Below are 24,963 nucleotides of genomic sequence, written 5' to 3' on the forward strand. Positions count from 1 at the left end.
TTGTTTTGAGTCTGCTCTCTGAGATACCTTTCAGGTTGACCGGAGCAAGTCTATTGTCTCTCTGACACTATTTGGTGTTGCTAACAATTAAACTCCAGCTGGAAAACAGCTTTCTAAGAGCACTGCAGTGTCACATTACAGAGAACAGACTTCAAGATAAAGGTTCACTCACTTGAAGCAACTTACATAAATAGAACATTCAGGTGTGCCCGTGACCACAAGGGGAGAAGGAGAAATTGTATTTTGTGCAGTTGAATGGTATCAAGGACAGGCTCTTTCCTTGAGATGCCAACAGAGGAATTTTGTTAGCAGTGTTCTGTGAACAAAACACTTAAGAGAATGTATGTATACAATAGCTTAAAAAAAAAGGGTTACTGACACAGATGCCAATTTGGTGGGGCATATGGAACATTTACACTTGCCTTTTTCTTTCTTTCTTGCTACAGCTGGTGCTGATTTAGTATGTGAAATTTTACTAGCAGGAGTGCTAATCAAGACCGAGATTCTGTAAGGATTTAGTCATTTATGTAGGGGAAACTACGGGTATCATTAAAAAGTAGAAGATCATCTTATGGAAAAGCATTATCGTTATCAACCTCATTTTTAAACTAAACAGACACGATGGTACTGTAAGTATCACTTTAGCAGCCGAAAAAGTCAGAATGTGTTCCAGATAATGTTCCGAGAGGATTGCACCCACAGTTTGAAGTTTGGTCGTGTCCCAGCGCTGCGGAAGGGTGAGCAGTTTAGCCGTAGCTGCGTAACTTCGCCGTGGAGCCGTGCAGCACACTGCCTGGGGAACCGTTTGATGTTTGAGGAACGAAACAGACCTGCAATGCTCTAGACGGTGAAAGCGTTTTCCCCAACCGTTTGGCGGGACGGCGCCGGGGAAGGGGAGAGGCGGGAGGGCTTTGGTTTCTCCCTTCTGGTTTTGAACACAAAGCTTTGCAATAGGAGGCCGAATCTCACATAATAATCCCACTGATCGTACAGGGGCTGAGAGCAAAATTAAATAAATAAAACAAATCGTTCCCAAGCGGCAACGGAAGCGTTGCCCGTGCAGTAAATATGTTGTACAGGTGGCTCGGTGGAGCCGGAACCTGCACAGCAGCTCCGAGACATCTGCCGCCTGAGGAGCCTCGCGGCGCGGCGGAGGCCGTTTGTGGCTCCCTGCGGAAGGCCGCCAGCTGCCCAGGCCTGCGCCGCACCAGAACCGCGGGCTTGCGGGGCGCAGACGGCGCGGTGCGGCCTTCCCCCTCCTCGGGGTGACACGCTACAGCCAAGGAGGGCCTGCCGTGACAGCCCGGCGAGATGGTGATGGGCCAGTTGTGGGTCCTTTTGGAAAATAGATCCAAGGACTGTCCCTCGGTGTGACGACCAGCAGGAGCCCGCAGTCACACCGTTTGTATTTTCTCTCCATGGTTCATTTCTGTGTCCCACTGCGAGTTGTTTCTTGTTTTCCCGATTCATGAATTCACTGTCCTCAGAAGAGATCTTTGAAAGGTGACATTTGTTAAGATGTAAGCAACCGAATATTTTATCATAAAACAATGAATGGTTATATGGTTTAGATGTTGGTTTAATTGTTTTAGAATATTTTGACATAAGCGTGGCACCTTTTGAAGCAGAGTACATATTATGACTTATAAATAACTGTTTTAACTAACTCATTAAAATTTATTTATTGAATATTACCACGTACCAAAAACTATGTTAAAAACAGAAAGGAGAATGATTGTATGACACAGTCTATAACCCTTGTTCAGAATCTAGAATATTTTAAAAATTAATTAGTAAATCTCTTAATTAGTTTATTTACACAGGCTTTAATAACATTTTTATTATGAGCATGACCATCTGGGCTATCTGATTGAAACTGGAAAAGTTGAAGACCCATCCGTAAGTACACGAAGGGGAAGGGTGAGTAGGTTTGCACTGACATGCCACATTCTAAAACAACTCACACGGACCTCTTTCTCCCCTCCCTCCCATCAGAACTCCCTTCCAGCAATCCTGGTGGCTGAGAAATGGAGTTTCAAGAACTGAAAGAAAGGGCAGCTAGTTAATGGGATGTTTGGTTATTTAAACACACGAGAGGGTAATAAACTTCTTTTCCAAAAGGGTGAAAGTTGGGATGAAAACTGAATACTTGTAGTCTCTTATTTACAAGCCTACAATTTCAACTGTAGTGATTTCTAAGCACCAAGAAATTCCCTTTAAAACTTCTGTTAGGTGATGTTGAAGGAAGTCCTTTATATTTCTGGAATTGAACCTGATGAATATTGTTGAAGAATCTCATCAGTGAGGCAGGTAGAAACATTTGCGATCAGTTCTAGGGTGCAAAAAAACCATTTCATCCCATTTGAACTATATTAAATTTATCTTTAATCATTGATTATGTTGTCATAATCAACAAAAACAATAAATCAATAAAATGCCTTTCAAATAAAATGCCTTATTTGAAAAAGGAACAGGTATTCCCTCTCTTTAAAATATATCAGCTTAGCCCGCTGAAGCATAAATTAGGACAGTCTACAAACCGTTAATGGTGACAGCAAGCATATGGCAAATTTGACCTGTCTGTAGGTCAACTTTTACCTTTGCTTTCCAAATGTCTGTCAGTCATTGTTAGGATCTAAGTCCATGTGTTAATGGATGAAATTCAACAACATGAAATCGTTCAGCCAATTCTTGGAACAAGCAATTTTTTCTTTGTCTGACATATGCAACCTTCCCCGATAGCAGTCTTACAAAACTTTGCCCAGAAAGAGCAAACCCTTTGAAGAATACTGCTGCCTTTGTCACGTTCAGTTAAGAAAATGATATGTAATCATACGGGGTGTGTGCATACGTATGTGTGCATGGGTGTGCAAGTGTGTGAGTCTTTGTACATACACATGAATTGGTTTCTCAAAGAACCATTAAGGTGCTCAGATTGGTACATTTACCAGTATTATGACTGTCCCTGTTGCTGTGATTATACCTTTCACTGTGGCCATAGAAAGCCATCTTTTAATTTCCCCCCTTCCATCAGAGCATCCTTGCTTTCCAAAGCCAGGATTGTTTGTGGCTCTGAAGACCAATGACAGTGTGACCATAATGTACTATTCTGCCAGAAATAGTAGCAAGAGGAGCAAGCACGTGTAGCTGGGTTGAAAAATGAAGTGGCGTTCCTAGGACAGATAGGGAGTGGGTTATGGACAAAGGTGTGACAAAAAGAGAGGGAGGAACAGAAGGGAAGATTTGAAATATGAGAGTCGTAAAACTGGCAAACCAGCAATCATCCAAAGAGAGGAAGGCACTGGGCTAATCGACCTTTCCTGAAAGGACATGAGAAGATGCGTATACCACGAGCAGCAGGAGCTGCCTTAATTTTGAAACACTTCCTTCAGAACAACTCTAGTTCTGGCTCTCAAAACATTATGGAGTCAGATGTTGGAAGAGAGAAATGTTGCTTGTTTCTCCAGGGCCAGAAGCATTCTGATCACATGAAAACATCACGTGTTAAAATAAAAGCTCAAAGTTGTTCCAACTCACTTGAAACACCACAACAAAAGTGGTCTTGACTCAATTGAAAGGATAGTAGAGTCACCCCTCAACTTTACTCTAAGGGATCTGCTCCTTCAGCCATTTGAAACAGGACTGTTACCCCTACTATTGACTTTCTTATTAACAATTCATTCATTTGTATTAATCTTTGCGCATTTCAAAAGTATATATCTCATAAATGGAAGCATTGGGAGTCAAGTTTTTAATCCTCATTTTGTGAATTTGAAAGAGAAAAACCTTTAGAACAGTATTAAAGTCTCAAAAATGTGAAAACAACTTGAAGTGATTCAAAGTTTTAAGATGCCATCTTTGTTTTCTGAAGATTGCACTTCCATCCCATTTCCTTTGTGGACTGATAATGTATCTTAGTGACAACGGTGCCCACACATGGTTGTCACTCAGTAAATGTGTGTCGAACTAAACCTAACAGTTCCTGTGACAATGAAGTAGATAACAACAGGTTTTAATTCTAAAACTATTACTTAATTGCTCTTTCTTAGCTTGTTTTCCTCATATTTAAAATCAGGAATAAAGATTCTTATCTTGCACTGCTTCTAGTAAATATCTAACAACTTGACATCCTTTCCTGATAGATAATAGATAGATAAATAGATAGTAGACAGACAGATAGATAAAGGGCCTGGTGTGTAGCCTCTGCCTGTTTCCATGGTGTAAATATTCCCACCATAGACAATCTTGAGATACCAACATGACATCAATGAATGCTGAATTGGAAAGAGATGTGTAAAGTCTACTCTTGTGGTTTGCTAGACGCCAGCTCCCAACACACCACTGTATGGCTTTAAGTTTATGGTTTAATTTTATGCAATTGCTCTTCTGTGCTACTGTAATTTGGAACACTAAGAATATCTTAAGAAATAGTAGTTTAGTGGATGCTGTTGGGTCTCTTGCATGCTGTGAGGTATCCATTTCCTAGCTGCTGTAGTGTAGGCTGATTACCATCCACAGCTGCCCCCTCTCCGCAGAATTACCTTTGACCAGGAGGGGCCTCACCCAGGAAGGCTACACATCCAGCTTCAACACTGCCCCCTGTGATGGACTATAGACATTGACAGTCTGACACAAGGGAACAAAACTGTGAACTTTTTGCTTCAAGCTGTGACCAACTCTGCAGTACAATTTCTGCTCCAGGGCTTCTTATGGAAACAGAATGAAGCCAACACCACATCCTCTTTTGGTTCTTCCTGCTGCCCTGCCCTGCCTGTCTCAATAAATAACCTGAATAAGAATCCCTTTCTTAGGTTGCTTCTAGGACACAAACTCTAAGATAGTCGAAAGAAAACAACTCTAAGGGCAGAATTCTGAAGTTGGATTCCTTGTTGGTCAGATGACAGGCAGTCACTGTGGTAGGGGGAATATTGGTCATCCCAGGTATAGTGTGGCAGTGCCATTGCTAAGACTTTAATCTGTGGTGAATGGGGATGGAGTACAGGTGAAGGAAATGTAATAATCGATGCAATGTCTCAGATATTTGCAAAAAATGGGGTAAATAGTATCTGTAAGGACTATGGAACTGGGTGGCTATTGCTAAGTGCTGTTGATTCACTGAAGAGAAATAATGACCTACTCCCATCTACTAACTACCAACTTAAAGCAAAGTGTTAGTCAGAAGACCACCTGTGAGCATTTGAGGCTCTCATCTCCTGCAGTTGAAGGCTAGACATAGCCAACAATTAGAGAACTCTTAGTCTTCCTATATTTATTTGTAAAAGTGGGTTGAATTTTAGGGAAGACTAAATTCCTAGACTAGACAAGTCTTCTTTGTAAATCTTAGGCCCTAATAAGAAACAAATGAGAATCTGAGACTTTCAATCTGCCAAATCCCTGGAGATCTCTCCTTCTAGAGAAGACTTACACCTTGTTGGAAAATAGAAATTCTTTACTCATTCAAAAGCTATGAAGATGCTCCAAATGAGACAGACTCCTTACAAGACAATGGTTTTGTTTCTCAGGTCTTCCCTCAGTTCTTCTTTTGGCCCCATACCTGTAAAAATGGCTAAATCTCAGCACAGAGTGACTGGAAAAAGGATAGAGATTTGCGAGACTTTGTTAGCATGCTCCAAATAAAGCTGGGAAAGTATGCCTGGGAATGGCTCCTTAGAGAGTTGGATCAAGTGAGAAGCAAGGGAGAAAAAGCCAGTCAAGGGAGAATTTGTTGATATGGGGCATTCTTCCATGATACAGTGTTCAACACTCTAGCACAGGTCTGAAGGGCAGTTCTAGTATACTGCTGGGATAGTTTTGGAAGCTGGGTAAGACCAGTTGTCTACAATAAATGAAGCAGAAGTCCTAGAACCTTCATGGAGTTCAGTGGAGGAAAAGACTCCAAGGCTCAGAGGAGAAGCCATACTACAATGAACATAGCACATAAGGCTGAAAAATATATTGACTGGCGAAGTTCTTCACAAGGGCTCGAGGACATTCAGTTTATCAAGGAAATAAATGATGTATTAATGGTGGTCATGGGGACATCAGGGTCTTTAAGAAGCCTGTAGTAGGGGTGCCTGGGTGGCTCAGTTGTTAAGTGCCTGACTCTTGATTTTGGCTCAGGTCCTTATCTCATGACTTGTGAGATATAATCTTGGTGTCTGGCTCTATGCTGACAATGCATAACATGCTTGGGACTCTCTATCTCCCTCTCTCTCTGCCTCTCTCTCTCTCTCTCTCTCGCTTGCTCTCTCTGTCTCTCAAGAAATAAGTAAATATTTAACAAAAAGTAGCCCAGTGGTAGAGTGTCCCCGTAGGCTGGGGATAACTGTAGGGGAATGCTGTGAAATAACTGATCTTGGTAACAGTAGGAATGAAAGGATTACTGAGAAGTAGAAGCCAGGTAGCAACACTCAACTGTCAGAAACAAGGTGGCACAATTACCCAGGTGAGTAGCAAGGTCATAATGGCAGGAAGAAGAGACTGATCCTTAGGAAGCTGTGTGAATGGTTCATAGAATTTGGTGTTTTTACAGGCAAGATAGATGAGTATCCAACAGCATCTTGCATTTCCAACCACTAAGAGAGAAGCACATTTGGTAGGCATCTTTGAGTTTGGAGATGGCATAGCCTGCTCTTGGAAATACTATAATTCATTTCTTCGATGACAGAGAAGGATTCTAGCTTTGAGTAGGTCTTAGACTCTGGTGCAAGCAGGCCTGCTCCTTAGGCTAATGACATGGCAGATTCCATGGTACTAGAGATATGTGTGAAAGAGAAAGACATCATATGGAACTTCTGGTACGGACCCATACATGAGTCACAGAGAAGCCCCTTGGGATTTGGAGCAAGAACAGATTATGCAACAGAGAACTATATGCCATTTGAGAAAGGCAACTCCTGCATCATACTGGGCCCTGGTGGAAATTGAGCTTCTAAACTTAGGACATTCAGTGACCATGTAGTGAGAATTTTCCATCATGGCTGAGTATTGTCGACCCTGCCTGATACAGTAATATACCTTGCAGACACCAACAAGCTACTTGCTGGAATTGACTACATCAGATTCTTTGTACTATAGAAAGCACAGTGTTTCATCTTAACTGAGATCAACTCATAGTTCAGGTTTGAGGTTGCTTTTTCTGTTTACTGGTTGTTGGTCAACACCACTATCCAAGGGTTCACTGAGTGTCTGACTTATTGACAGGAGGTTTTGCATAACATTACCTTGGAACAAGGGACCACTTTACGACAAATGAAGTATGGCAGCTGGCATTTGACTGTGGCGTATACTGCATGGCTTCTTGAAGACAGGAGGAAAGCTGAGGGACTGGTTTAGAGATGATGCACTAAAGGTATGGGATCCCATTCTTTAGGATAATCTATTCGACTACAATAAAAAACCATTATATTGTACCGTGGACTCAATAGGTAAAATACATGGGTCTGGAAGTTTAGGGATGGAAATAGGAGTAGTCCTCTTTCTCATCACCCAGTAACCTGAGGTCTTTGTTCTCAGGTAAGGATGCTTTCATCATAGATCATAGAACTAAAAGTCCTGGCAGTAGGTCAGCAAGGAAGGAGAGGTCCCATACTGGCAGGAGTAGTTGACCGTGATTATGAGCGGGAACACCTGCTGCTATGTAAAGGGGAATATGTGCACCTCGCCTGCCTGGTGTGAAAATCAAGTACGGTAACTGTGGCTTGAGAAGGACACAGAAACAGATTTCAGAGATGAGGACTAGGCTAAACCACCAGGCAAGCCACCTGGACCAAAGGTGGGAGAGGGTCATAACGAGAGAGAGAGGGTAAGTAACAGCTACTGGCTTGGGGTCAGCTGAAGCAGTGAGGATTGTAATTTGTTGCACTAACTTTCGTCTTGTAAGTTTTCCTGGAACTGCTGTCCAATCAGAATCCTGAAGAAGTTGTGCCTAGATGGAAATACTTATTCATCCATGGAAATTACATTACCTGGTATAAGTGATTTAACGAAGTCTCCTCTATGCTGTGGTCTATGGTTCTTGATGAACTTTTGACAAATTACTTAGCCCAAACATGTGTGAACATGCGTGTTAGTGTTTGCATGTGTGAGTCTGTATGTTTTGGACATGATAATGTTTGTGATCTTGGTAACTGCTCAGTGATAGTCAAGGTTGCTGGACCAGGTCACAAATCATGCCAGATGATTCTCCTATAGGTTCATCCTTTCCAACTACAGTTGACCCTTCATTGCTGTTCAGCATATTTCCCATAGCTGCTGCCCCAAAGTCTTTCATTTTCAAGTCCAGAAAATTATTCCTGTAAATTTCATACTAGCAGATGACCTCACAACATGCTTTACAGTGATTGAAGCTAGCTAATGTAAACTCTAACTTCTCACCTGGCTTTGGGGACATTGTTCTCTTTTGGGTCTACCTTTCCACTGTTTACTCCTATTCTACCTCCCACTCTTCAAATAGATTTTCCCTATACAAAGCACTCTTTGGTCATATCACCATCTTAAAATAAGCACAGCACAAATAAGCCAGGCACAAAACACATATGTATCTCCTTATCTGTTCTATCAATTGTACGTTCACAGGTTTCTTCCCTACTTATTATTTATTTATTTATTTTTTACAAGGTTTCTCTTTTAAATCTGTACTTGATTGGTATTGCTGAGGTTAGAACTTAATTTTCTTCCTCCTAGATAGTACTAGCCTTTCGTTTTCATGTTTCTTTTCTTCATGTCCACTAGAATACTCTTTCTAAAGCATGGACTTGACCTATTTTTCAGACTTTTTTCTGTTTTTACTTTTTATTATAAATAAAATGTGTTGTATTTTGTTGTGAATACAATGTTTTATGTATTGTGAAATATAGCACACTAGAAGACTGTACATAACATATAAGTAGCATTTAAAAAATAATAAAACGATCATTGCTCATAAGTCAGATTAAGAAGATACTACCCTTTTTTAAAGTTTATTTCTTTATTTTGAGAGAAATAGAGACCATGTGACTAGGAGAGGAACAGAGAAAGAGAGAGAGAGAGAATCCCAAGCAGCCTCCACACTGCCAGTGCAGAGCCCAACCTGGAGCTTGGACTCACGAAATTACAAGATCATGACCTGAGCTGAAACTAAAAGTCAGTTGCCCAACCGACTGAGCCACCCAGGCACTCCAATAAGATACTACCTTTTCTTTTGAAAGCCTACATTTTGTGAGTTCTTGCCCCATTGCATCCCCCTCTCTCTGCCCCAAAGTTACCCATTATCCTGAAATTATGTTAGTTATTCCCTTGTTTTCCTCAGTTTACCATCTTGGTATTTCTTAACCTATATAAAGATTATATGTGTTTATATTTATATAAACTACGTCTCTATGTTGTTTCATTTTACCTGTTTTTGAATTTTATATAAAGGGAATTATAATGTATTATTCTATAACTCAGTATTCTCATTCGCATTATGTTTTTGAGATCCATTTATGTTGATAAATATATCTGTAATTTGTGTTTCACTATTGTATTGTACTCCATTTCAAAGATACATTCCAATTTGTTTTTTTAGTGTATTCTACTGTTGTTGGGCATTTGGACTGATTTATTTTTGCAAAAAAAGTTTTAGTATAATTATTTTTGTATAAGCTTTCTCATGTTCATATATTTAAGAATTTCTCTAGGGGTGACTGGGTGGCTCAGTCTGTTGAACGTCTGACTCTTGATTTTGGCTCAGGTCATGATCATAGGGTCATGGGATCAAGCCCCACATTGGACTCTGCATTGAATGTGGAGCTTCTATAAGATTCTCTCTCTCTCTCTCTCTCTCTCCCTTTCTTTCTCCCTCTCTCTCTCTCTCTCCCTGCCCCTCCCCTGCTCATGTTCTCTCAAAATTAAAAAAAAAAAGATTTTCTTGAGAACATATATCTAAAAGTGGTATTGTTAGATATGCACAAACTCACCTATACCGTACAATTCCAAATTGTTTTCTAAAGGAGTTTTAACCACTTTATTCTACATCAGTAGTGTATGAGAGGTATCTTTAGTCCACATAGCAACAATATCTGGCATTTTCAGATTTTTAACTTTTAACTGGTCTTCTTGGACATGACACTGTATTTCATGATAGTTTTAATACACATTGCCTTGATTACCATTGACACGGAGAAATTTTTCTTATGCTTACTCTCCATTCATCTTCTGTGAAAAACTATTAATTATATCTCTTTCCCATTTCTATGGGTTGTTTGGCATTTTCATTTTAATTCATAGGCTTTCAAAATGTATTCTGACAGCAGCCATCCTTTATCACTCACCCATTTTGGTTTATGTTTTTGTTTACTTTGAAAATTATTTACTACCCTGAAGTGTTAAGTGCATTTTCCTATATACTTTTTTAGAGGTTTAAAGTCTTACTTTCCAATGTGAGTCCATGAGCCATCCTGAATTGAGTGTTCCTATGTTCAAAGACACTCCACGTGGTTTTTTCCCCCATGTGGATCATCAATTGTCCTTGCAGAGGTCAGTGATAAAAGCATTCTTTTGCCACTGATTTGCAATACTAGTTCGTTCCTATATCAAGTTGCCATTTAGGTGTATAAATCGGATTCTGAAATCTCTGTCCTGTTTCAGTGGTCTATAGGGTTAGCTCCACATACACCTAATCTCACGCTGTCTTAGTTACTACAGATTTGTAATAAGCCTTGCTATCTGATAGGTCAGGTCCCTCCCCTGGTTACTATTCTTTAGATAAAAATTTCTTCAGACTATTCTTCAGGTGTAGAGAAAAACTTTGTTCCTTTATAGCTCCATCTCCCACCCTTTAACCTAGTTTTAAAGTTATTTATAATTATTCCTTTTTTTTTTCATTTGTGTTCTAAATAATATAGGGAAGGGACATCTGCATGGCTCAGTTGGTTAAGCATCTGACTTTGGCTTAAGTCATGATCTCGCGGTTCATGAGTTCATGCCTCACGTTGGGCTCTGTGCTCACAGTTCAGAGCCTGGAGCCTGTTTCAGATTCTGTGTCTCTATCGGTCTGCTCCACCTCTGTTTTCACTCTGTCTCTCTCTGTCTCTCAAAAATAAATAACCTTAAAAAAATATCTCTTGGAGTACCTGGAGGCTCAGTTGGTTAAACATTCGACTTGGGCTCAGATCATGATCTCAGAGCTCATGAGTTTGAGCCCCACATCATCAGGCTCTGTGCTGACAGCTTGGAGCCTGGAGCCTGCTTCAGAGTCTGCATCTCCCTCTCTCTCTGCACCTCTGCCTCCCACCTCTCTCTCTTAAAAATAAATAAACATTAAAATATTTTTAATAAATAAAACATAACTTTTTCAAAAAAATAATATAGGGAAAAAGGAGAAATAAATAGGAGTTACAAGACAAATATGCATTACAAATTACTCTGTGAATGGGCTCTGTGCTGGGGCACTCCTTCAGTGCTCAACTAGTCTATTCAAAACTCTGCCTTAAAAAAAAACAAACCTCTGCCTTAGTCGGTACTTCCCATCACATGGAGACTGCAGGCCAGCCGGCAGTAAAAGCTTAGGTCTTCCGAGGTCTTTTCTAACATATCTCCCAAGCTGGCCATACATGTGTCGTTCTTCCTACTCCGGTGTGCATGGGAGCTGTTCAAATCCCTATTCCTGTATTTATCTCTTTTTCCATGCTATGCCTTTCTAGCAGCTCAATCTATCTCCAATTGCTTGTTCCAAGTATTTTCCCTTGCCCAGGCCCCCGCCAGTACCTAAGTCTTTAAATGTTTTGCAAAAGCTCCCTGGGAAGCCACCCCAGCCCTGGGAATGCTCCCAATTCCATGAAACAAAGGGAAGCTTTTACACTGGTCATTAAGGAAGCTCCAAGGGAGACCCCAAAGCACAGTTCTTTGAGCATAAGGTCAGTATCAGTCCCTCCAGCAAGTGCATGAGGACCGTGTGCTCCACAATCTTCACACTACAGATCTGAATTGTCGGGGGTGGAAAATGCCACAGCACTCTCTCACTATAAAGCTGCAGTTTTTTCTTCACCAAAATCATCCTCTAGTTGTAAGTTCTTGATTGGATTTCAGGGTTCTTCAAGAGTTCGTGCTGAGGGTTTTGCCAGCTCATTAGCTGCTTGTGTAAAGGGATGGAGCCCTGTAGTTCCTACTTCGCCATTTGTGTTGATGTCCCTGGCCCATTAGTCTATTCTTGGTTCTTTGCTTTTCTATATCCATTGTAGAGTCAGTTTGTTAAGTTCCATGTAAAATGCGTTTTATCACCCTGATTAAACTTTTTTTCTGGGTAATTATAGATTTAAATGCAGAAATAATACAGACATCCCATTTATTCTTTACTCTGTTTTCCTCCATGGCAACACCTTGCAAAAATATAGTACGGTGTCACAAATGGAATATTGACATCAATACAGTCAAGATACATGACAATCCTGTTATCCCAAGGGCCCCTCAGGTTGTTTCTTTAGAGCTGCATTCAACTTCTCTCTCATCATCACCTCCTCCATAACCCCTGCTAACCCTAGTCTGATCTCCATTTCTATAATTTGGTTATTAAAAAAGTATTATATAAATGAAATTAAACAAGATATTCCCACCCCCTTGTCTTATTGTAAGAATCTCCTGTACAATGCCTAACAGAATTAGTGGAAAAGTGTAATACTGTCACATTTCTGACTTTAAAGATAGTCTGTACAATCCTTGTTGTAGGTGCTTTTGTGGATATTCATTGTTAAGTCAAGGACGATCTCTTGTGTTCCTGGTTTGCTAGGAGTTTTATTCTGAACAGTGGCTGCATTATATTGAATGCTTTTGCTGTATGTACCTATTGCGGTGATTTTGACTTTTTCCTTTAATCTTTTAGTATAATGAAGTAATCCCCTAGTTTTCTAATGTTGAATCAACTTTGATTTGTGCAATAATCACAACTGGGTAATAATGTACTCTCTTTCTCATATATTCCCTGGATTTAGTTTGTTAATATCCTTTTTCATGTGAGACTGGCTCATAATTTTCTGTTTCAAACTTACTCCACATGGTTTTGGTGTAAGAGATATGCTAGTCTCACCAAATATGTTAGATAGTATTTCTTCTTCTTTTCATCTCTAAAAAAGTGGAATAATCTGCTTCTTGACAGCTTGGTAGAATGCATTAGAAGGAGTATTTCAAGGAAGTGTTTTCCATTGTGGGAAATTCTAAATGACTTTATCAGTTTACTGAGAGGGTTCTAAGGTGATTCAGATTTTTCTAGGTCTTTGGGAGTATGTTTGGTTATGAATTTTTCGAAATTTTTTTTCCGTTTCATGGAATCATTCAAGTTTACTGCAATAAAGTTGATATAATATTCTATAATTTTTCTAGTATGTGCTGCATCACTAATTAAGTCCCCCTTTCAGTCTTCATATTGTATATTTTGTATTCTTTTTTTCTTGACTATTTTTGTGAGAGATTTGTTCCTTATTAGTTTGCATATTGATGCTCCATATTACATTTTGACTTTCATTTAGTTATTTTCCATTATTTTATTGTTTCCTTCTATTTGCTCTGTTGTGTTCATGCCTCATTTCTACCTTGGCCTCAGATTTGTGTCATGTCACTCACTAAAGTATGAGTCTTTGAAATTTAGGTTCTAGGACACCAGGAATTAGCAGTTGCCTCAAGCTAAATGTTCATCCAAACTTCTTTAGCACCATGGTTTTTTTTTGTTTGTTTGTTTTTTTGTAATTGATTCCTGGCTAGTCCTCTATTGTTACAACAGCACATTCAGGCAGTACAAAAAGTACCTTTTATTTTGGTCCACTTTTTAAGGTGTGCCTCCCAGAAGAGTTTTCTCAGAAATTACTCTGCTTTATAGCCCTCAAACAGCCCCAATGGCCCCTACTATCTGGAAACAGTGCCCAAATTCCTTAGCATAATTTTCTGAGGGATATGACCTCAGGCTTTCATAATTTTATCTCCCACCACATGATTTTCTTTTCTAGATGGAAACTACTTCTTAATTATTCTAGACCTATGTCAGTGTTATTTATTGAAGATAATTTCCTAATTTCCCAGATCTTTGAACACGTGAGCTACTGTGTTCTGTAATATTACTAACAGGTTGTACCGAGCACTTTAAGGCACTCCTTGGTGTTTGACGAAAGAATGAATTTATGCCCATCTCTCAGCTGGATTTTGATTTCATTGAGGGCAAGGACTGTGTCTAACAGAGGGTAGCCATTTAGTGGAAAGCATGAATATAATTTTGAATCTCTCACTTCACTTAACATGTATTTTCTCCCGAGTTCCACCTTTGATGTTCTGCCTATACAAGCAGTTACCAATAAAGTAACAAGCCCCTGTAGTCACTAGAATTTTTCTTTTCTACAGACTCAAACACCTGTGGGCCAGCTCTTCAGTGGTATTAACCAAATTACACCAAGCATTTTGGTTGTACCTTTGGGTTCCGGAGTCTAATTGCTTGTAATGAAACACTGCAGTCATAATTTGATGGTCTGTAGGTTTCTCAGCTGTTTCTGTCTATGAGAAAATATATAATGGGATATTTTACACGTGACCGTCTCCATTTTATATGCAACACATCAGTGTTGTGTAAATTTTGTGAACAACTTCTATTATCTTTGAAACCACAGAAGCAACAAACAGTTATAATTATAGTCTGAAGAAGCTATAGTGTTTCAAATATGCCTACAGTAGTGGTATTACAATGAGAATGCTCTGTTTGCCTGCAGCTTTCGCTGTGCTCAGTGACATCACAATTATACTAAATTTTAACAGAAACTTCTGTCCTTAAACAGAAACAGCTTGTTTGAAAATCTAAGAGTTTTCTTTCTTCTGAATTCTTTGATTCTTCACTGAATAAAAGTGGGAGAAACAGTAAATATCGTGGCATAACTCCATTCTTTGTTACTTCGCGGCTGGTTTTTACTATCATGGGGTAATAGGTATTCTACGTGGCTCCACATGGGGAATGAATGCACGTTATTTAAAACGTCTTTCTGCGCATCTGCTACTTGTCAACTCATGATCTTCTGATCCTTGAAGATTTGACAACCCTGTGATTTGCTGTAATGGAATTACTGAAAAGTTATCAACAAAGACGTTGCAATGTAAGAATGCAAAGTAAGTCCTTAGATGTTTAGAGGGCTAGGAACTTCAAAAGGAGAGGAGTGGCCGCAAAGAAATACCTGAACCACGCCATTTTTGGTGCGGTCCTGCATGTCTTTAATGTTGTCTTCTGGGAGAGAGGGTATTGGGGTTGCCTTCCCTTTTCCTCAGCTGTGACTTATTTCTTCTGTAGTGTATTCATCAACACGTCATATGGTACTGAATAGACCTCGGACTGGGGATGTCGAATCAAAGGAAACTCTACCTGGGATTAAAAACACCGCATCCTCATTCTGCCTCTTCTTGACATTTTTGCCATGGACTGTGGCAGAATCATTCAACCAATCTTTCAGGTTTTCTGGGCTTTTATGCCTTTATCTGTAAAATTTAAATGTGGGTTCAATCAGTGATCCATCCTCAAAGTGTGGTCCCTGGACCAGTCACATTAACATGATCTGGGAACTCCTTAAAGAAACAAATTCTTGGGCTTTACCCCAGATCCACTGATTCAGAGACTCTGAGGGTGGCACCCAGCTGTCTGTGTTTCCAGAAGCCCTTTGATGCACATTAAACTTTGAAAGCCACTGGGTTAGATAAACTTTAAAAAACTTCTAACCCTAAACTTCCATGGATCTCTATAAATTTAAGGGTAATTTAGGCCTAAATTGGATGTTAAGTAGGCATATTCTTCTGCTTGTAATTAAATTTAAAATTTGGATTCCAAACACAGATTTAGAAGCATATGTAAGAAAAAAAAAAAGAATGCTAAAAGTGTTGTCCAAAAAACGTAATTACTCTGAAAATGTTTTTGAATATAAGCATTTGTAGAATTTGCCTCCACCTGACACTGCAGAATGAACTTGGTATTTTTGTCATACATGTATCTTGATGAAAATTTCCACTGAATGATCATCACTGCTTAATGGCTGTGATTTCAGAAAAATAATCTAAAATTATTCAGATTTATTGTAATTCATTTCTTATATTTATGAAGGATAACCATTAATAATCTGTTCTACATAAGTGCACATATGGCTAAAATTTTGTTATTGAATATTTGGGCCTTTGGTCTCCTATACAGGGAAATGTCCTTGTGTTTAACCACTTCTGTGCTTTATTAGCATATGCTTTACCTAACAGTCTGTCTGGCTCCATTTTTTATTAGTGTTGAAGAGTTTTGGGTAGTGATTTTGATTTTCTAGGATTGGTATAACTATATTAACCAAAGCTTTATGCTTTCCAAGGTCACTGAAGGAAAGAGTTGGAGAATCTTTTATTCTTAGTCTAAATAAGTTAATAAATATAAATATGCAACAGAGAAGGCAGAAAATCAGTTTTTTAAATAAAAATAGAGTATTGTACTAATAGAAAGTCAAATGAGAACTGGAAAAAGAGATTGGGTGAATTATTTTTTTATTCTATGTTGATGAACAACATAAAATCTGAAGACCTGGTCTTAATAAAGACTGACTGGATCTCTGCTTTCTGTAAGAGCATCCAAAGTTAAGCCAACGACTGAAGGAGGTCACATTTCAGGTAGTTATTTCCATGATTTATTTCTAGAAGCCTGTGAAAAATTATCTAAAACATTGATTGGCTTTATTTTTTTCTTTGCCACCAGAAGCAACTCAAAGAAGCAAACTGAAAGTATCAAAAAATACATTTCTGTTACAAAATCAAGAGAAGTGTACAGATTTTTTTGGAACTGATTCCTTCAACAAATATTTATGGAACACCTACTGTTTTCTAGGCATTGTGCTTAAGACTGAGGCTAAGCTAATGAAGAAGATATTTATGCACCTTGTCTATCAGACATTAGGATGTAGGGAGGGACACCAACTCAAAAAAAGTGATTATGTAAATTATAATTTAAAAATATAGCCCAATGAATATTATGAAATAGATATATAGACTCTGTAATACAAACATATCCTAGTTTGGCAATTAGAAAAGACTTAAAAAATTTTTTTAATGTTTTATATTTATTTTTTAGAGAGAAAGAGAGAGAGAGAGTGCAAGTGGAGGGGGGGCAGAGAGAGATAAAGACAAAGAATCCAAAGGAGGCTCCAGGCTCTGAGTTGTCAGCATAGAGCCTGACACGGAGCTCAAACTCATGAGCTATGAGATCATGACCTGATCCCAAGTCTGAGGCTTAACTGACTGAGTCACCCAGGTTCCCCCCGAAAAGACTTTAATATACATTATAATGATGGTCACTCTGCTTTTTGGGGACTGGAAGGTTACGGGCAAGAGTAATGTAAAAAGCCAGTTAAAAGGCCATCACAATAATTCAGGTATGTTTCCTGCTATCGTGGAACTTATGTTGTAAAGGTTGTACATAAAATACCAAAAATGAGTAACTAAAACTAAAATAACTTTTTTTCTGGTTTTCTGTCATTACATAAAAAACCATCTCAAAATCTAATGGCTAAGGACACCAATTTATTATATAATGTGTCATAGTTCTATGAGTTAGCTGGGCTTTCTAGTGATTCTTTTTTTTTTTAACGTTTATTTTGAGGAAGAGAGAATGAGTGGGGGAGGGGCAGAGAGAGAGGGGACAGAGGATTCACATCAGGCTCTGTGCTGACAGCAGAGAGATCGATGCAGGGCTCGAGCTCATTAAATAGGAGATAATGACTTGAGCTGAAGTTGGATGCTTAACCGACTACTGAGCCACCCAGGCGCCCCTCAGCTGGTGATTGTTAATCAGAGTTTCTCACGAGGTTGCAGGTTCTGGAGGCCTCGAAAAAATCAACCAGAATGGCCTTGTTTGCACACAGGCCTGATATCTCAACACATATGCATGTAGCCATCCTTTTAGCAGCATAACCTGAACTTTTTTCAAATGGCAGGGACTCAAAACTGCTAGTCTTTTAAAAAGACTCTTAACCTGGAACTGGCATTGTCTCACTTCCACTGTATTCAGTTGGTCAGAACAGTCATAAGTCTGTCCAGATTCTAATTGGTCAAAGAACAACTCCACAACTTGATGGAAGGTTACAAGAGCAAGGGCAAGAGGACCAAAATACCCCCAAGGATCTTTCCTTTTATTGTCATGCCCTTGTAGAGTCCTCTTCCATACTGGACAGGGATGATCCTGTAGAACCAATGTGATCCAGTGGAAATGATATCTGTGACTTCCCAGGCCAGGTCATAAAATTCTTGGCTCCTATCTTCTTTTTTTGTATCATTGTCTTTGAGGAGTGCTAGTTCCCATATTGAGCCACATGGAGAGAAATTGGGGCCTTTTATCAACAACTAGTACCAATTTGTGAGCCATGGGAGTGAGCCACTTTGGAAGTGGACCATTCAGCCTCAGTCAAGCCTTCAGGCCACTGCAACTCAAGTCATTATTTTGAGTACGATCTCATGAGAAACCTCAGCCTCGAATTGCCAGTCTAAGATGTTACTGGGTCCTGACCTACAAAACTTTTGTGATGTGATAAATATTTACCATTGCTTGAAGCTACTGAGTTTTGGGGCAATTTGTCATACAACAGTAGATAAAAAACATAGAGGTAATCTTTGGAGATAACCTGAGGGCACTTTTTTCCCCCCATTAGTGAATCTCACGCAGCATGGTACCTGACTCACAGTGTAATAGCTCCATGAAGGAAAGAAGGTCATGGTATTACATTTTCTGCTTAGCTTCTTAGAATGGGAGGAAGACAAACATACTGAGTAACATAAGGTTGTACAGTGAAAGTGAGATTCTGTGTGCAGAAGAGACATGATCTGCACACAAAGCATGACCATTCAGAAAAATGTAGATGGTTCTCTTTTGGTAGGCATTATGGGATTGTTGACAGCCCTGACCAGTATTGCAGAAATCAGAGACCAAAATCTTCCCAAAGACGATAAAGCTTATATCAAAGAATTCTTGTTGGTGCATGTGTCCTTTTCTTCTATCATAGAAAGTTATTAAACTGATCTGTAGAAAAACCGATTTGTTCTTCAAAGAAAGCTGCTGGTTGCTGCTTAGTGACTTGTGTTCTGCCAGGCTGGCTACCCATGGATTCTGCGTTGATTTGTTCTCATATCTTCTCAGTACATTTATATTTTCCTTATATCAAAGATAAACCTAAGCTTCTTTTCTCCACGTATTTTAAGGAAATACAGATTAAAAATCAGAAAAGAGCAATGGTGCTAAATGTGCATCCATATAACAAATTCTTTTTTTATGTTTATTTATTTTGAGAGAGATAGAGAAAGAGAATTAGTGAGGGGTAGATGGAGAGGGGAGAGAGAGAATCCCAAGCAGGCGCCATGTGGTTGGTGCAGGGCCCAATGCGGGGCTTGATACCACAAACCATGAGCTTATGACCTGAGCTGAGACCAAGAGTTGGTCACTCAAATGACGAAACCACCCAGTGTCCCAGAAAATTCTTAAAGCTTCAGAGGAATGATACAGGTAAGACCACTATCCTTATGTTTTATAGTTCACAACATTTTCCTGTAGCCTTGAAGCTTTAAAGAAGATGTCCAAGAGAACAAACCTTACTCATGTTTTATGAATATAATTTGGACATAATGCTTCTGTACATCAGTATTTTTCCAATACTCAGTTGAGGAATGAAAAATAATAAGAAAAACTGCAGAGTTGAACTGGTTTTCAGTTGAAACACTTGGGAAGAGTCCTCTGGGATCTGAGGCAGTATTGTAAGTAAGATATCTATCATCTCATATATATTATTTTTAAATGGGCTCTATTTAAAAAGAAAAATAGAGGCAGGGCTTGAGTAAGCGTGACAGGACAAGAATGAGTACTCCAAGAGGGAGAAATAATATAAGGTGTTTGAAAAGGGAGAAGGATGGAAGGAGACTATACAAAGTTCAGCAAGCTGAACGCTGATTGGAGCAGTGAGTGTGGGCCGAGGAGTCCCTTCTTGCCCATCTGCGTTCTCACCCTTCAACTTGTCATATCGGGTTCCCTCCCTGCAATCAGAGGACATACATTCTCTTGCATGTTTGCCTGTTTCCTGGAAGGAGGCAATAAAAGCCGTCCACTCTCCCTCAAAATATGCTGCTTCCATTCCTTAAATAAAACCGCTTGTACTGATGCTGGGTGACGGGCTCAGAAACGGTAAGTGTGAATGGCAATGAGCTTACGCCACACAGAGTAATGAGCTCCACCTGGAAACGATACTGATTTCCCAGTTTGGATGAGGTCGGTCAGAGAAAGGGAGACTTGGGGCCAGGATGGAGTCACAGGAAATGATACATGTATTCCACACAAATTTTCTGTATTTCCAAATCTTTTTTTTTTTTTAATGTTTATTTCATTTTTGAGAGACACAGAGAGAGAGAAAGAGAGAGAAAGAGACACAGAATCTGAAGGAGGCTCCAGGCTCTGGGCTGGCAGCACAGAGCCTAATGCTGAACTTGAACCCTCAAACTGAATTGCGAGATCATGACCTGAGCTGAAGTTGAATACTTAACTGACTGAGACACCCAGCCGCCCCAAGTTTCTGTATTTTCAAATCAAAAGACTGATTTTCAATGTTTGGAAGACTGAAAACCATGGTTGTTGTGCATGGTTCTTGTTGGAAGTATATTTGATTCAGTATCTCAATAAGGACGACTACATAGCAGAGTTAAATAGACACCCTTTTTTCATTGTGAAAAGAACGTATTCTCTTTGAAGAAGATTTGGAAGTGCAGCAAAGTACAGAGAAGAATAAGAAGAAACTACTACTTTGAAAAACTACACTAAGAAAAAAGATACCTGAAATACCAGGTATATTTTCTTTCTCCAGCCCACTTCCCCCTTTTTTCTATGTGTGGTGCTTGATACCCCTACACACCCATGTTTTTGTATTTGTTCTTATTCATTTAATTTTATAAATAATTTTTATTAATTCTTTTGGGTAAAAGGCTTTGCCATCTTTCATGTGTGAAAATGTAGCCATCGGTTTCTTAACTATCCCTCTCTTTTTGGATATTTAAGTTGGTTTGCTAGTCACTGTTATAAATGATGTTATGATAAATTTCTTTATGTACTAAGTTATTTCTGGATTTAGAAATTTCTTAAAAGATTGATTTCTGGAAATTTGATCCCTTTACCAGAGGATGATAATAGCATAGATGTGTCTCTTTATGATTATCTGAAAACTGGCTTGATTTTTTTGGTGAAATGCATTTCCTCCTTATAGCTAATGAATTCTAATCAAGATCCAAAATCACATATAGACTTGGGCTTGTGTATATGTCCATTGTCCATTTAGACTTGGGCTTGTCTCTCGACTTCAGGATTTGGTGTCACCACTGTGATGGTGGATGGTTGCAAGCACCGGATTGTAGGCAAATATACACAATTCACCCAATTCTTCCCTGAATGAGTTCTCAAGGAAGAGCTGGGGGTGGGGGCGGGGAGAAGAAAACAACTTTAAAAACAATACCTAAGATTACCAATAAACATCCTTTGCCAAATAGTTTGAAAGTTTGAAAAGATACAATGATACTTAAAACAAGGAATCCCCTTTCTATTTTTCACAAAGTTTTGGAATAAGTCCTTCTCATAAACCTCCACTGAAATTACACCTATGTAGAAAGTTTACATACAGTGCAGAAACCTCTATAAACAAAGAAATGCTCTTGAAGTGAGAGTGCTCACTTATTTTCTCCCTTAGAGACTCACCTTTTGCAAATAAAAAAGAAGTGTATGTTTTTATTCAGTATGCTGTTTTCGATGTGTGCTTTTCCCTAAGCTTTGATTACCGTGTAAATATTTTTATATGTTGTTATGAGTGCATCCTCCTATTAGTTTCAAATTCCGTAGTGTCATAATCTCACAAAAGGCTGAAGTACTGATTATGCCCCAGATAATGTAGTTGTTAATGATCAACTTAATGTTAAAAGCCATTACTGCTCATTGACATAATCCTGAGAACATTATACTGTAGAAGTGCACCTTTTGTGTGGAAACAGAATGACAAAATTGAAATGTTAAAAGTTGAGTGTCTGAATAATAGCCTGTGAAATCATTTAGACAAGACCATTGTTGCCTCTATTGTTCAAAGACTAGAGAGTGACAGGATGAGACAAAAAAGGAGAAACTCCACTTGCAGGTTTGAAGGGAGATGGGGAGCCAGAGGATCCCTGTTTGTCTGTTTCCCTCTCTTCCTGGCGGGTCTTCCCCTAACAACAGAGCACCCTCCTCTGGCCACTTGCCAAAAGGAGATGCCTGCCTCATCTTTGATTGGCAGGATCGGAGCCAGGCAGGGAGTGGTTGTAAGTATCCGGCAAGGAATTTTTCCAATCAAGTGTGGCCTCAGAGCGACCGAACCAGTCACCCAGGACCTCCTCCATGCTGCTGACCCAAGGGTTTCTGGTCATGAAGCATTTGAGAGGTAGACAGAAACTTTAGAAAGCTGGACAGTCACCTTTCCAAACAAGCTGTGAGCTCACTTTGGTACTTTACATCTGGGTCTATTTTTGCCCCTGAAGATGGGGGCAAGTCAATAGAGAGAAAGAAGACGGCATGTGATGTGGTAGTGGTGTGTGATGTGGCGGTGTGGCAGAGGGGTACGGGTGGACCCACATGGTCTCTTGATGGACCTAACACAGAGGTGGAATTTCCTGCTGGATCATCTAACTTCTCTCTTCCATGTTCAAAGACTTAATTTCTTATCTTGACTGACCATTGACTAATGTTGATATGTGGTCACCACAGCAACCAAGTGAGCAAAATACTGATGGATTACAACTAGTTAGTTCATCATTGAACTAGAAAAACCCAAAGCTTATAATCTGCCTACATGAGTGAATGACAATTATCTTCACATAATAGTGAGGTGACTGTAAACTTTTGATGTTCCAGGCACCATTCTTTTTTTGAAATCTTTATTTATTTATTTTGAGAGAGAGAGAAGGAACAAGGTGGGAAGGGGCAGAGAGAAGGAGAAATAGAATCCCAAGCAGGCTCTGCACCATCAGCACAGACTCTGATGTGGAGCTCGAACTCACAACCGTGAGATCATGACCTGAGCCGAGATCAAGAGTCAGACGCTTAACTGATTGAGCCACCCAGGTGTCCCCAGGCACTATTCTAAATGTTTTATATATATGAATAAGAGTACGTTGTTAAAGCATGTAGTAGAAATGCACACTGGCTGGCTTCAGACTGTCAGGAAGAAATAATAATTGTATTATAATAATGGATAAAAACTGATACTCATGATGTACTCTAGTTTTAAGGAAAAGATTAAATTATGTTTGAAACTGCTGTTTAAAAAAGTAGAGAAATTTGTTATAAATGTTTAAAACATGTCTATGAAAATGGCTTATTAAAATATTTTATTTACATTGAACTTTTAATCTTTATTTATTTATTTATTTATTCAAATGTTTATTTATTTTTGAGAGAGAGAGACAGATCACAGACAGGGTATGGGGTAGAGAGAGGGAGACACTACTAAAAATATTTTATTTACATTGAACTCTTTATTTTTTAAAAAAATTTAAAAAATGTTTATTTTTGAGAGAGAGATAGACAGAGCACGAACAGGGAATGGGGCAGAGAGAGAGAGGGAGACAGAGAATCCAAAGCAGGCTCCAGGCTCCAAGCTGTCAGCACAGAGCCCGATGTGGGACTCAATGTCACAAATTGCGAGACCATGACCTAAACTGAAGTTGGATGCTTAAGCGACTGAGCCACTAAGGAGCCCCATATTTACATTGAAATTTTTAAAGCAAACTTTATTTTAGGGATTGTTTCAAATTTACAAAGAGACTACAAAAATAATACGAAAAGTTCCCATATATCCCACACCCATTTCCCCTATTATTAACATTTTACACTAGGATGATATATTTGTTATAGTTAATGAGACAATATTTATATGGTTGACCCTTGAACAATGAATGAAGGGGTTAAGGATGCTAACACCCTGCACAATAAAAAATCCACATCTAATTTTTGACTCCCCCCAACTGTAACTACCAATAGTTTGCTGTTAACCAGAAACCTTACTAATAACATAGTCAATTAACACATATTTTTGTATGTCATATGAAATGAAGAATATTATATTCTTATAATAAAGTAAGCTAGAGAAAAGAAATGTTATTAGGAAAAATTGTAAAGAAAATATATTTACAATACTGTACTGTGTTTATTGAAAAAAAAATCTGTGTACAAGTGGACCCATTCAGTTCAGATCTATGTTGTTCAAGGGTCAACTGTACATTACTGTTAGTTAAAGTCCATAGTTTATTCAGATTTCTTCACTTTTTTCCTAAGGTCCTTTTTCTCTGAATCCCATCTATGATTCCACTTTTCCTCTTGGCTCTTAGGCTTTCTCGGACTTTTCTTATTTTTGATGATCTTGACGTTTTAAGAAGTATTGGTTAGGCATTTTGTAGAGTGTCCCTCAGTGGGGATTTGTTGGATGACTTTCTCATGAATAGATTGAGATTATGGGGATAATTTATAATATAAATGAAACGGCTTCCAGTTTTCTTGCATTTTAGTTTTGGGCAATAGCTCATAACCATAATTAATGGAAGAAATACTATGTATTTAGGGTTAAGATGTACTGAAGATTGGACTGATGTACGATATGTCACAATGAGTTCACATGTATATAAAAGACAGCAATTTCACAAGTCATTCTGAAAATATTTACTTTTTTTTATTCAACAGGTCTTCACAGAACACCCACTGTTTGAGTCACTGCTCTGAGCACAGGGAATAGAAATCTGAACTAATGACAGAAAGTTAATTTCTCAAACTGCCATGGAAGAAAAATTTCCTGTTGAAGTTCTGAAAAGAAAGGAATGCCACAACTTCCTTCCAAACCTGTCACAGTGTCTGTATTTCTTTCTTTTTCTATCGCTAGAGATGGAGATTTGCAATAAATATTTATTAATGCCATTCTA

The 24,963-nt window shown here is 38.9% G+C and overlaps 1 long non-coding RNA gene across 1 annotated transcript; it reads left to right on the top strand.

Moving 5' to 3' along the window:
* Nucleotides 1–1,168: 1,168 nt before the first annotated feature.
* On the top strand, nucleotides 1,169–24,963 carry LOC115286518. The gene is made up of 2 exons (XR_003906104.1): nucleotides 1,169–1,520; nucleotides 24,728–24,963. It is a non-coding gene; the product is annotated as an uncharacterized LOC115286518 (long non-coding RNA).

The sequence above is a fragment of the Suricata suricatta genome, chromosome 3, assembly GCF_006229205.1.
Source record: "Suricata suricatta isolate VVHF042 chromosome 3, meerkat_22Aug2017_6uvM2_HiC, whole genome shotgun sequence".
NCBI lineage: Eukaryota > Metazoa > Chordata > Mammalia > Carnivora > Herpestidae > Suricata > Suricata suricatta.